The sequence below is a fragment of the Mauremys reevesii genome, linkage group 1, assembly GCF_016161935.1.
Source record: "Mauremys reevesii isolate NIE-2019 linkage group 1, ASM1616193v1, whole genome shotgun sequence".
Lineage (NCBI taxonomy): Eukaryota > Metazoa > Chordata > Testudines > Geoemydidae > Mauremys > Mauremys reevesii.
In genome coordinates, this window is record NC_052623.1 from 354,661,487 (window position 1) to 354,675,287 (window position 13,801).

Here is a 13,801-nt window from a genome sequence, read left to right on the forward strand (position 1 = left end):
TTCCCTGGGCTCCTTGAAAGGAAAGGTATTTGAGGAGAGAGGAGTACTAGCTCAGTCTCTATTGTAGTAGCAACTATATCAAACAAGTAAAGTTGGTCTTTCATCACTGCTCAAGATAGAAGTTTCAAAGCAGTGGTGAGGGTTGTGGCCTGGCACCCACCTTCTATCTGCCCCCCCCCCCCGGACTCCTTCCCCATCCAACCCCCCCATTCCCTGATGGCACCCCGGGACCCTTGCCCCATCCACCCCCAGCTCCCTGCCCCAGACCCTCGCTGCCCCCATCAAACCCCTCCTCTCATTCCTGACAGCCCCGGGAGCCCTGTCCAGCCACCCCTTCTCCCCATCCCCTGACTACCCCCGGAACCGCTGACCCTGACTGCCCCCGTCTGCCCCATCCCACCCCCTCCTTCCTGACTCCCTCCCGCGGGACCCCTGTCCCCATTCAACCTCCTGTTCCCCCCCAACCATCCTGACTCCTATCCACATCCCCGCCCCCTGACCACCACCCCGAATTCCCCTGCCCTCTATCCAGCCCCCCCCTGCTCCCTGCCCCCTTACCGCGCTGCCTGGAGCACTAGTGGCTGGCAGTGCTACAGCCGCACCGCCCGGCTAGAGCCAGGCCACGCAGCTCAGTGCACCGGGTCAGGCTGGGATCTGCAGCTGCGCTGCCCCAGAGCATTGCGCTGGTGGTGGAGCAAGCTGAGGCTGCAGGGGAGTGGGGACAGCAGGGGAGGGGCCAGGGGAGAGCCTCCTGGGCCAGGAGCTTGGGGGCCAGGCAGGATGGGCCCGCGGGCTATAGTTTCCCACCTCTGGTCTGGTAAGTGTTTCTCTGTAGAAGTGCTGGTTTTTTACGAAGAATAATTCATTTGAAGCTAAACTTTTGACAGTGGTACCATTCTTGGATTGCTTCATTCACAAAGCAGGCACATGGCTCAAAATAAGAATCAGATGCTTACATTTTATTACTAATTTTTTGTTGAACAGAATTGAGTTCAATTTTTTAATCACTAAAAGGATGTCAGATTTCTGATTAAATCTGACTTTCTATAGAATGTTAAATTCATGTTTATGGCTTAGTTTTGCCAGCCATTATGATTTTTATTGTGGTTGCCACAATATTTAGTGGTTTATTTTTTTTTCTTAAAGCTGCAGCTCTTGGAGTCATGGGAGTATGTGAGAATCTCAGCTTTTATTTAAAAATAAATTTTGGGGGCCCGACCTGTGATTCTCTAGTGCTTGGAATTGGCAATATTGATATCTTCATACCTAAATCGACTGATTATGAGTTTCAACATTTGCTGTGTTTGGTGGGGTAAGCAGCGAGAGACTTAACGGTAAATATTTAAGCCCTACTATACATAGAGTAAGTGCAGTGCTCTGAGCATAAATTGAGAGCAGCAGCACCAGTAATGGCTGGAAAAATGCCCACAAACGAGGGTTGTGGTTAAATGTGAGACTGAAACGTGAGGGTGTATTTCTTAAAGCAATCACTTAAACTAGAAGCCCTATTTATATTACTAATTTATTGATATATAATTTTTCTCAACAGGGACATTGAGAATTTTTACGCTTTTATTGACAAGATGTAAAATTGCAATGATTAGTTATAGGAGAGGATATCAATGTTAGTGATCCTCACATTCAAAAAAGAGGAACCATATTTCCCCATTTAAAAACCTTCAACAAATAAATAAATGCACACATCTCCTTTCGAGGAAATAAGATACTTTAACTAAATTTAAGCATTTCATGTTCAGTCTCCTAGATTTCAAGGCCAGAAGGAACAATTAAGTAATCTAGTTTGACCATCTTTCTCATTTAGCTCATGCTACTTTTTAGAGTGTAAAAGTGAGTTTTTTAGGAGACAAATATTGATGGCCTAACTCATGTCAAGATTAAAAACAGACCATTATAGATTATAACAATAACCCAGTGTTACATAAATGAGTCAATTTGTATTTAACATCTGTGCTGCTTTCTCAGCTTTGTCCAGATCAGGTTTCGTAGAAAACAGATGAAGACTTGGGGCCAGATCCTCAGCTGTTGAAAATCAGCATAGTTCTTTTGACTTCATTGGAGCTACACTGGTTTATATTGCCTGAAAATCTGCCCCTTAAACTGCATTGTGTCAGTTCTTCAAATGTCAGTTGATCTGCACAGGAGGGAAAAAGTATTTTTGTCAGTTTACCCGGGCACTTTGGAGGAAATCAAAGAGGAAAAATCGCAGTTAAGCAAGACACATTGGATCATATTAATATTCACTCATGGCACAATTTGAGACTGGGCTCTTTAGGTGACTTCACAAGTAACATAATTAAATACAAAATTTATCAGTGTTCCTCTCGAGAACATCTTGAATATTTGTGGGGGGGAGGAGGCAGAATGAGGGAGTCTTTCTAGAAACTCACTTGAGGCCTTGGTCCTGTCACCTTTTCCTGTCATTTGGGGTTACTCACTTGAGTAACAGTCATGTCTGAGGACAGTCTGGTTGGGTTAGACCTTTAAACAGCCCTTATTGGCATCTCTACATTGTTACTCCCCAAAAATTAAAGATACAGGTGGTAACTTTCCATAAACTGCTTAAACAAGACCTACGCCTTCACTGGAAGGTTGAAGTTTCCTTTAACAAATCTAAATGTCCTATATGTGCAAGGATCTTCCCAGTATATTTAGGGACTAGTCAGGGTTCTCAGGCTTTTGTACTTGTATTCAAAAACATTTTGTCAAAATATAAATATTCTAAGTGTCTTATCAGTGGTTTCAAATTCTCCCATGTAACTCTACAGGCTTCCCAAGACATCGACTTCTCAGCTGTTACTACCAGAGGTACTAATAGTCCTGCAAAGTGTCCATTTTCTAAGTGTCCTATCTTGCATCCTCTTTATGCAGAGTTCTGCATAAAGTTTGTGATCTGTAGAAGCCTCAGCATAATCACCAGTAGATAATATGTTCTCTTTCAAACTGCTGTGGTACTAATCACCTGCCGCCATGGTAGTAATCATTGGGAATCTGTTGTGTCCAGGCAGTTGCACATAAAATGATCACCAGTCCAGGGCTTTGATGCCAGCATATTAAAGGTTTGTTGTCTTGCTGCTTGTAACTTCTTGTAGAGATGATCTCCTCCAAGGAGGAAGGCAACAAGGTGGTGTGGTGCCAGAGCCCAGTCTGATCCAGGCAGTACAGTAATAGGGCTGCGTATTTTGGCTGTTATGGCTTTGTACTTTTAGCCAACTTCCCACCAATACACACTCTTTATTCTCCATGGCACCTTACATGAACACCAAATTAAGTCTTCTTTATCCACAGGCTAGGTATTGGATGGAAATGATGATAGACAAGTTTGCATTGCTGACTCAGAGAGGTGCTATCTAGGCATACGCCGGTCATCAGTGTCCATGCCCTCTTCAGTTCTTGCTACCGTCTGAGACTACTGACAGGTTCACCAACTGGTATGGTAAATATGGAATATAGACACTCTGAATGAGATCCACCAATTTCTTCCACGTTACTAACTGATAGTTCTGTGGATTAAGAGCTCACTTTTGATCTGGGCTAAAGTCAAATAGACAAGCTAGAGGTGTGAGGCTTCATATTCCAGTCCCTCAGCTCTCCAGTCCCCCATTTCTAATTTTTTTTTTGGCCAGGGCTGGTCTAATATTTGCATGCGTAAGACAACAGCTTGCGTATGCATTGAACTCACTGAGATGTGAGAGTTTGCAAGTACTTCTTGATTTCCATATAGTGCAAGTATGTTGCATATTAACACACCCTGTAAAAGCACTAAAATAACACTTTATACAAGATGGGTGGGGGGGCAGAATGGTTCAGTGAATTAGTAATAATGACCTTTTCCACCTCTTTAATTACTGGCTTGAATCCAGCGCAGGTTAGTAGTGACTGAGAAGGGCCTGGTGTCTTATGAAATGAATTGATCTGTCCAGTTTCTAAATCACAGGATATTTGTTGGCAATCTCTGCAGAGGCCAGAAAGAGAACCCCTTGCACCCTAGAGGTGACCCTTTTTGAAACCTGCTGGTTATTTGTGGAAACATTTCTTTCTCACTTCGGGGAAATTGGGGAGAACCATTATTTTCTTATTATGTGAAATCATTTTAAGGAGAAAAGGATTTCTGCCTCCTTGCTTTCTAATTCTTTTTCCCTCACCTAGCTGCCATCCTGATGGCTTTAATGGAGAGGTATATAGGTAGGGAAGCTGAATGAAAGATTTCAGTAAATGCAAATGTGCTTGTGGATCATGCGGCTTGGATTGTTTGATCAACTCTATTCCTTAACTATTTTATGATTAGGAGATTGAAACAACTTCAAATTGGGGGTGTGTGAGCACTGGCTTAATAGCTACTTCCTGTTTAAACTTAGTTGACTGTTGGAGGGATCTTGTTTATTTGCATCAGCACAATGGTTAAGTTTCTGTACTTGATTAGTAGATATTCTGTAATCAAAGATTGTTAAAGGTGTCAGGTTTGTTTATAATTTTGATTGATTACTGAAGGCTGTGACAAATGCTTGTCTTTGAAATTGTTACCGATCTATGTGAGTCACCTGTAATTCATAGGATCTGCTCTAAGTTCAGCAGTAGGTCTCTTACTTTGATGCTGTCGTGTAAATTTCTGCTTTCGGTTTACCTCTGAAAGTAGAGAAATTCAAACTCATTGATAGGAAGCCACTTACAATGAAAGCAACTGTGCTGTAGAGAACAGCGGTTCTCAAACTTCCTTGTACCGTGATCCCCCTTCTGACAACAAAAATTACTACACACCTCAAGGAGCGGGGACCGAAGCCTGAACCCCTCTCCGCCCCAGGCGGCGGTGGGGGGCAAGGTCGAAACCCAAGGGCTTATGCCCTGGGCAGGGGGCGTGAAACCTTAGCTCTCCTTCCCCTTGGGCTTCAGTCCCGGGTGGTGGTGCTTGGGCTTTGGCTTCAGCCTAGGCCCCAGCAAGTCTAACACCAGCCTTGGTGTCGTGACCCATTTTGGGGTCCCGACCCACAGTTTGAGTTCCCCTGCTGTTGAGGATTTAAATTCACTCTAATTAGATTTCAGAGCAACTACAATAGTGTCATTTGTCCCTGGTCTAGCATTGACCCAAAGATAAAATGTCAAGGAATACTCTTCCTATCATTTTTCATCAACTAATTGTAATTAAGCAGTATTTCTTTTCCTCATCCCCTGAAAGAGTTAGAGTACAAAGCTCAAACAGAGTACCTGGGGGTCCAAGTAATGAAATTCCTTTATGTTAGCATTACTGTTGATAGCGGAGATTAGATTACCTTGATGTATGCAAAATTTAGTTACAAAGATAAGTTATTAAACTGAGGCTGTTCTTTTGATGATGTGTAGAACAGAAATGTAGCGTATTGTTGCATTTCGGGAAACCTTAGGGTGAACTCTTTCCCTCTGGCTATTGGAAATGGGTGGACATACATTTAAATTGTTAATTTATAAAAATCCCTAGAACTCTTATCTTCAAGCAAATTATATGATTCTCACTAGGATTGGGAGGGAGGAGAAGGAGAAAAAGTAAAGCCTGATCTGATATACCAGGAGCAAGGTCTGGTAGCTGAAGCACAGGATTGGGAGTCAAGAGGGCAGCCTGGCTTCTGTCCTTTGGGCAAGTCACTTAAATCCTTTCTCCCTGTTTCCCCACCTTTGAAATGTGCACAGTGATACTTCCTGCCTAATAGAGTTGAAGCTTAATTCATCAGTATTTGTAAAGCACGTTATTTCCTCAGTTGGAAGGTATCGTTGTTATTATTCCAATAACTTGTCCAGCTACAGTGAACTCCTGAAACTTTCTCCATGGCAGTCTCGAGACTGTCATCAATTTATCCCCCCTCAGTTCATTCACAAGGCCCAGTGTGTGATGTCTTTCAGATGGAACAGCAGCAAACAACCAAATGAGGTTATGGGATTCCCTTTCAGAACGCTCAGTACTACTTCACTAATGGTTGAAGATCATATTGAATGATGTGATATACTACATTTCTATAGCTTTCCTCATCCACTGCCCACGTGGCGGCGTGCTGCCTCCGTCATGCCAAGTTTAGTTTTTAAAGGGAGTCTCTGCCTTGCTGTGAGATGTGGTCAGATCTCAAACTTAGTATCATTTGTGGAGGCTGTGTCAAGGCTAAAGGGAAAGCCGCAGTGTTTGTGCCATACACAAAACATCTTGCTCACTTTGTTCTGGATGCAGCTGTTTAATTATTGGCTTGTGGTGATCTGCTAGGCAAGTAAAATGCCATTGTGTGAATTAGAGGTTGAATACTCACAGTACTGCTTTCATTCTGGTGCTAGGACACACTACATACGGGAAAGCATTCGACAATGCTGTGAATGATGTTTAGATTTGACTAGGCATTGTTAATGATTTGTGAAATTTCTGCACTGGCATATTAACTTGTAAAAACAAAGTCCAAAATACTTTTTAGCTTTCTTCTTTGGCAACATTATTTTAATCTCTGAAGCTTGTATTTCTGTTGCAGTATGGGACCATTGTTACTGAAGGAATCACACTTTGAGACTGAGTCAGCATTTGTTTAAAATCCCTACCTCTTGAACACAGCAGTAGACCTTTTGTCATAATGAAACTTCTTTAAGAAAAGCCTTGTAGTGTTCAACCCCTCTGGATTTGTTTTAATTTTATTTTTCCAAGAGGCTGGTTAGGTATTTTTTTAAACACTTGCCTTTAGCAGGTATCCTGATATTTAACTTTTTGCTACTAAATCTGTCAGCATGGGTTGGTTAAAAGATGAATAGCTAATGGAAAAAATAGTCAAAGCACCAGACTGAGTTACTAAAACCTCATGGGAGAATAAACAAGTGAACTCTTTTCTTGCAGGTGGTTTGACTATTAGCTGAAAATATGGCATAGCTTTCTTGGGTACATATTTAGCTCCGTGGATAGGAAATGATATGTAACTACCGTGTATGACCCTGAAAACTTGCATCTATTAGTGTTTGCTCAGGAGTGATATTGTAAACGGAAGCCAGTCTGACTTTTGACCTAAGGTTTCAAACCAGATGTTGGTGTAACAAACCAATCTGAATGAGAGAAGCGTCCTTATAAATGAAACCCTTAAATGCTGATGGTTGAGTTGATTGAGAAAATGAGGCAAGGGCAAAAATTCTTATCTTGTGAATCTTGTCTGTCTACAGCTAGCAGCAGCTGAGCCTTCCCATCTCGAAAGTTATTTAAGAATGTCTATTGGAAAGGTATTGAATATGTTTCAGTGGTGAGTATAGTTACTGTATAGAATGATAGCAGACAAGAGCAGTTTGTTTGTAATAAGTGTCTGCATTTGCTTGGTTTTAAAAACTGAGATGTCTATCTGCAAAGGGTACCAAGCAAACGTATGTATAATTTTTAAAGCAAAATCAAAATACAGTCACTTGTTGGATTATAAAATCATATAACTCTTCAGAACTCTTATCAGGTTTCGGGTTAAAGGTGACCAAACAGAAGAAAAATTGGGCTTGTGCCCTCTTGCATCTGTGATGTGTAAAGAAGGCCTGATATCTTTTTACCCCCAAATCTGTTTTTCTCGTTCTGTTTCTGTATTAGAAATTCGTGTTGTCTACTGAGGAAGTCTCTGGTGACTGGAGAGAGCTTACAATATTGTGACGTAAGAGGCTGTTAAGATGAGCAATTAAATGTGTTGGGGATGTTATTTGAAGTTTTGTGAAACACCTGTTTAGCTTTGATGCCAAATGACTGCTTTGAAGAAAGGACATCTTTGTTAAAGATTGGAAAACTCTAGTTCAGATTTGTGAGTTTCCAATAAATATTTAACACATCCCAAGATGTTCTTCAACAGTATCAAGGGAAAGACCATACTTTTAAGATAAAGAGCAAGCAGGAAAATCTCTTCAGCCTTTTAGGACTTCTTTATACATCATAAAGAAGCAAAAAAGAGTCTAAATTAATATCTAAAAATCTTTTTGCAAGACACAGTAAATATCAGGGGAGGGATGTAGTCCCCTCTTAAATCCTGAACATAAAGTTCATAAAGGCTCTTAGTTACTGTGTAGTTGCTACATCAAATAGGCACTTTGCCAATTAACAAATGACTTTGTTAGTCAGCTGTATAAGCCACAGGTGTTGGCAGTGGGGAGAAGAGAGACAGACATCCCTAAACCAGCATTTGTTATAATTTTCCTCTTTATTACCAGTCAGTGAACCAGTTAAAATGGGGTGCAGTTTTGCTCAACTTTAAACAAAAAATTAACTGAGTATCATCTTAGAAATTCAAGGAGAAGCAGAAATGTATTTGCTTTGAAAGAATGTAGTTCAACCAAAGTGGCTTGAAAGGAACTGAAATTAGCAGGTGCCTGGAATATGACCCACCCTGAAACTAACATCCGTATTAGTGCGTCATGCGTTACTTCAAATTTGGCATTAATGGCCACAATGGGAAAAGCTAATTTCAACCAGGCACTGACTTTTCAACAGGTTACTTAAGGTCAAGGGAACTTTTTTTAATCACTGACTTAATTCTTTGTAATGCAACTTGTTGCCTTCCGTCTCCTACAATCATGCTATAGAAAAAAATCTAATGGGTTCTTAAAGATTTTTGTTAAAGTTGCTTCCGAGTGAGGCTGATAAACCAAGGTCTGGGCTTTGGCTAGCACATCCAGGAATTCTGAATCAAGCAGTGAAGCATTTTGTTGCAGCACAAACACATGCAGACCATATCCTATCCTCACACCGAGACGGACCAGGGACTCCAAAAAGTCTGCTTGACAATAGCAAGGTCCCTGTCTGTTTTATATGGAAAGTGCACAGATATGGTTTTGTATTACTGCTCATCATCGAGGTAAATTACATCTTACATAGAGCAGTAAGGCATTTCTGAAGCAGAGCTTCCTTATCTCTCCCATGATGCACCACAAGAAGTCATGAAGAGGGCAGGTTGTGATGCGTCTTGGGAGATCATGTAACCAGAGAGCCTGGCTCATAGGGAAGAATGGGAGCATGAGGCACCTGGACTGAAACTCCCATGAGGCAACATAGGTGGATGCTATTTAATGCCACGCTGCCCTGAAATGCAAGGTTTTGATTTGGTTCAACAAACTGAACTATTTTATTCAGATTATCTCTACTTGAAACAAAGTATTTTTTCGACTTTCCTGACAAACTTTCAGTTTTCAGCCAAAATTTTTTACTTTGTCGAAATCCCAACACTTTCTATGGAGAAATATTAGTCAAAATGACTTTTTTGGGTTTTCCACTGGGGGAAATTCCCATTGTTCCCTGATTTCTGGTCATAGTTCAACCGTTAGTTGTTTAGGGTAGTGCTGTGGATTACTTGTGGACACAGATTATCCTTGCCCCAAAGAGTTCACAATCCAAGAATTAATCTCAGCTCTTGTTCAGCTGTCGTCATAGTTGAGGTTGTTAGGCTCGATCACAATTCCTGAATGGTTGTGTAGGTTACTTAGGACAGAACACATTAATGGACTCTCATAGAATTTGAAAAACCTCTTGGCAGAAAGAGGCCACATTTTAAAAATATATGCGTCTTAGGCAGTCTAAAAATTGTTTCCAGTCTCTTCCTTAGAGAGAGGCTTTTTTTCTAAAACAAAAAAACACACACACACACACATACACCCCTGTCTGATCAAAAAACTAAACTGGTGACCCTTTTTTGCAAACTTTGACTAGATTTCAAATCGGCAATGACCCATAACAATTTAAAAAATAGTCTCAGGTACCACATCTTCTCTTGGGTTGTCTGGCTACATTTTGCAGTTTTACAATCACATGTTCATTTCTCCTCTAATGTCTGTCTTCTGGGTTGGTGTGGGAAGGGCCTCATGAGCAGAGACAATGGCAAAAATAAAATTGAAAGACCATTTTTTTCTGTAGTCTTTCAGTTAGCTTCAGTTCAGTTATCTAAAAAGTTTGACCTACTGTTTTACAAGTGTGAATTTTAAAGACCATCAATCACTTTATTGGAAAGATTGAAATGTGTAAAATCACTTTGGTAAAGATGTTGTGTTTAACTTGCTAAATGCTTTAACACCACAAATTGAGTTTAACCATCCAGTTTGGAGACAGCTTATATGGCCCTTTAAACTCAGTTTACTGTTGGGGGTAGTCTATAATAATTTCAGATCCACCTTCGGTTTCTTCTAGGTGTAAATTCTGTTTCCTTCAAATTAACTTTCAACATTATAAGTAACAAACTCAAGTACAGTGTGTGGTGTGACTTCATGGTTCTTGTGGCTGTCATGAGTTGGTCTGGCAATGCAATCTGACCGAGGTGGAAGGACTAAGATGGCCTGTATGAACAGCATAGCAAAACTGTAGCTCTGGTATGTCCCATAATAGTTCAAATGTTTTTGCCTACTCCCAGAGCCATACCCAGTCCTGACCCCCCCTCCCAGAGCCAGCATGCCATACCCTCTCCTGCATGCCAACACTCTGCCCCAGCCCCCTCCTGCACCCAAACTCCCTCCCAGAGCCCGCACCCCCTCCTGCACCCCAACACTGTGCCCCAGCTCGAAGCCCCCTCCTGCACCCAAACTCCCTCTCAGAGCTTGTCCCCCAACCTCCTGCCCCAGGCTCAGCCCAGAGCCCCCTCCCACACTGTAAACCCCTTGGCCCCAGCCCAGAGCCTGCACCTGAATCCCTACCCTAGCCAGTGAAAGTGAGTGAGGGTGCGGGAGAGGGAGCAACAGAGAGAGGGGGGAATGGAGTGAGTGAGGCACGGCCTTGGGGAAGAGGCGGGGTAGATCCTGGATTGCCCTTAAATTCAAAAAGTGATCTTGGGCGTAAAAAGGTTGGAGACCACTGCTGTAACACAAATGGGTCAAATGAAAATCAGTTACGACTCCCAAACCAGCTCCTCAAAGAATGCCAGATAGGGGAGAGTTTGAGTAGAGAAGAGATCCCTTCCTTTAGAAGACCCTGGCCACACCAACAGGGTCATGATTGATACCTGTTCACTTCCATAGTGTAATCATACTTATCTGTTTGGCTGTTAACCCTATGACAGGGGTTCTGGTTGCTCTGTGCTTCACTCTCTTGGGATGATATTTCCCATTTTAAGGTTGTCATTCAAAAGGTGCATATGGAAGGATTATTCTGTAGTTCAGAATGAGCTGTAGTCTCAATAAAACAGTCCTTGCCTGATTTCCAAACTAATTAGGCTGAAGTCTGGCGTAGAAGTGGTCAACGCAGGGACCTTGTCCAATGGAAAGAGGAACAATTTATGATTAAACTTCACCCTTCACTCCTGATCTCGGTGATCCTCCTTTCCTGGCTTGGCAATAGAGTATAGGAATGTTTGCTAGATCTGTTGCTTTGCTCATATAGTATTTAATGGACTTGCCCAGTTCTGTTCAGTTGTCTCCAAACCTTGCCCCCCCCCCTTAACCTTCCATGAAACAGATACTGTATGGAAGGAAATGTACATATGGAAATGATTCTCCCTTGAAACTGAAACACAATTCTTTATATAAATGTCACCACTTCTCCTTTCATAGCTGATGCCTTGGAGGGAGGGATAGCTCAGTGGTTTGAGCATTGGCCTGCTAAACCCAGGGTGGTGAGTTCAATCCTTGAGGGGCCACTTAGGGATCTGGGGAGAAATCAGTACTTGGTCCTGCTAGTAAAGGCAGGGGGCTGGACTCAGTGACCTTTCAGGGTCCCTTCCAGTTCTGTGAGATAGGTATATCTCTGGTTAAAGTAGATATGAGTTGGGTCATCAATTGTTATGCTTTTTAAAAATCTGTCCTTGTTCAAACAGGAATTTTGGGGAAGTTGAATGGCCTGTGTTATACAGGAGGTCAGACTTCACTAGAAGATCACAGTGGTCCCTTGTGGCCTTGGAATCTATGAATATAAGCGGTGTGTGAATCTTTTTAGAGTGAACTATTGATTAAGGTTTCTAACAGGAGAATGTGTAGATGCTTAAACAAAAAACTACTTTAGATTACTATGTATTAGAGCTGCAGTATCCACTGACTGGCATTTGACTTTCCCTGCTCCAGGAGATCATGATACAGTCCACAGAGTTGAAGAAAATAAATAACTAGATAGTGATAAACCCTGCTATAATAGTTATCTTGCTTTTAGGATGAAGCCATCCCTAAATATGGAGTCAGAAGGAACTTTCATTGTGTCATGTTGGCAGGAGCTATGTGTGGTAGGAATTGGGGTCTTTTCCTTTTAGCATTGAGCAGGGATCAAATGGGCATATTGTACACACTTCTGTCATTGCAGTGGGAGGTGGTCACTGATGGACTGCAGTCCTTACTGTCTTTTATTTGTTTCTACCTTAAGTTACTATGAGTTCCTGATTTAAGTTTTTAAATCCTATTTACTAGTACAGCTGCCAAAATAAAGTTGGAAGTCTGCTAGTAAACCAACCCCCCTCCCCCCAAACAAAACAAAACTCGTTGTTGTTGGTACATCAAGTCACCTTAGCAATGTTCTGGTAGATCCTTCCACCACTTCTGTGGATTGGTACAGAACAGATGACTAAGTGGGTAGGTCAGGAGTTGTGCTAGTTAGGGCTCAGAGTACTTGGCAAATGTTTGGCATATTTGTAGTGTCAGAAAGTTCTTCGATTTAGTTTCAAGAAACAAAATGCTGAAAACTGGAGACCGTGAGTCATTAGATGCAGGGAAAAACCTGTCAATCTTAATTTTTAGCCTAGATTTTGGGGAATTTGTCTAGAATGGAAATTTAAAGATGACTTGCAAAAGAAACGTGTTGTCCGTTGCTGCTATGTGAAATGGTAAAAAGCATAAGGGAAAAAAAACTTTACAGTCAGAAGCTCACATTCTGATCTGGTTTGTTTTTTGTTTTGGGGTTTTTTCTGGAGCACTAATAAGATTTTAACTTCACAACCATAAAGGAAATGAAACATGATTGATTAAAGGGAAAATATTTTAGTAAGAAAGGGTAAGACTTAATATTCTTGATATTTAGGGTTTAAAAACAAACTTTTTTAGACAAAACCTTTCGGCATGTATCCCTCGGAGCAAAACTCAATTGGTTTTTCTTTGTAGGTCACTTCAAAAAAAGTGAGAACAGTAATCATGTTGCAAAATTTTGTGTGCATACTCCTAATGGCATCAAGAGAGGTGTGAATTCCTGTTTTACTGAGATGAGTACTGGTTCCTGCAGCAGAAACAGTGAGTGTGACTGGCTTTTCATGAGGTACCTGGCCTTTCACAGTGCTTATCACTTGCAATGCTCTTTGCAAATGCAAAGTACCATATAAACACTAATCATACCTGAAAATATCCTCCATTGTTAAATATGCAGATAGTGAGATGCAATGTTGACTTATCCCTTAAATAGCTGAGGTGTCCTACTGATCTCTTTAAAAAGTAAGCGGAGTCGTATGTTCATTGCTGTCCTCCAAAATGTAAATAGCTGTCATCCATCCAGCTGTCTTCCACTGGAACAACAGCAGTTGCACAAAGGTTCTTGAAAATATATACAGTAACTCTTCACTTAACATAAGAACATAGAAATGGCCATACTGGGTCAGACCAAAGGTCCATCTAGCCCAGTATCCTGTCTACCGACAGTGGCCAATGCCAGGTGCCCCAGAGGGAGTGAACCTAACAAGTAATGATCAAGTGATCTCTCTCCTATCCTCCATCTCCACCTCTCTGACAGACAGAGGCTAGGGAAACCATTCCTTACCCATCCTGGCTAATAGCCATTAATGGACTTAACCTCCATGAATTTATCCAGTTCTCTTTTAAATGCTGTTATAGTCCTAGCCTTCACAACCACTTCAGGCAAGGAGTTCCACAAGTTGATTGT

General features: G+C 41.6%; 1 protein-coding gene and 1 long non-coding RNA gene across 3 annotated transcripts in view; both read left to right on the forward strand.

Annotated features, from left to right (window-relative positions):
- The window catches only part of UBE2H (ubiquitin conjugating enzyme E2 H), a 76,061-nt gene that overhangs the window by 13,015 nt on the left and 49,245 nt on the right, over positions 1-13,801 (forward strand). The gene's annotated exons all lie outside the window — the stretch shown is intronic.
- Positions 1,825-3,476, forward strand: LOC120395449. The gene is made up of 3 exons (XR_005592632.1): positions 1,825-2,293; positions 2,787-2,826; positions 3,307-3,476. It is a non-coding gene; the product is annotated as an uncharacterized LOC120395449 (long non-coding RNA).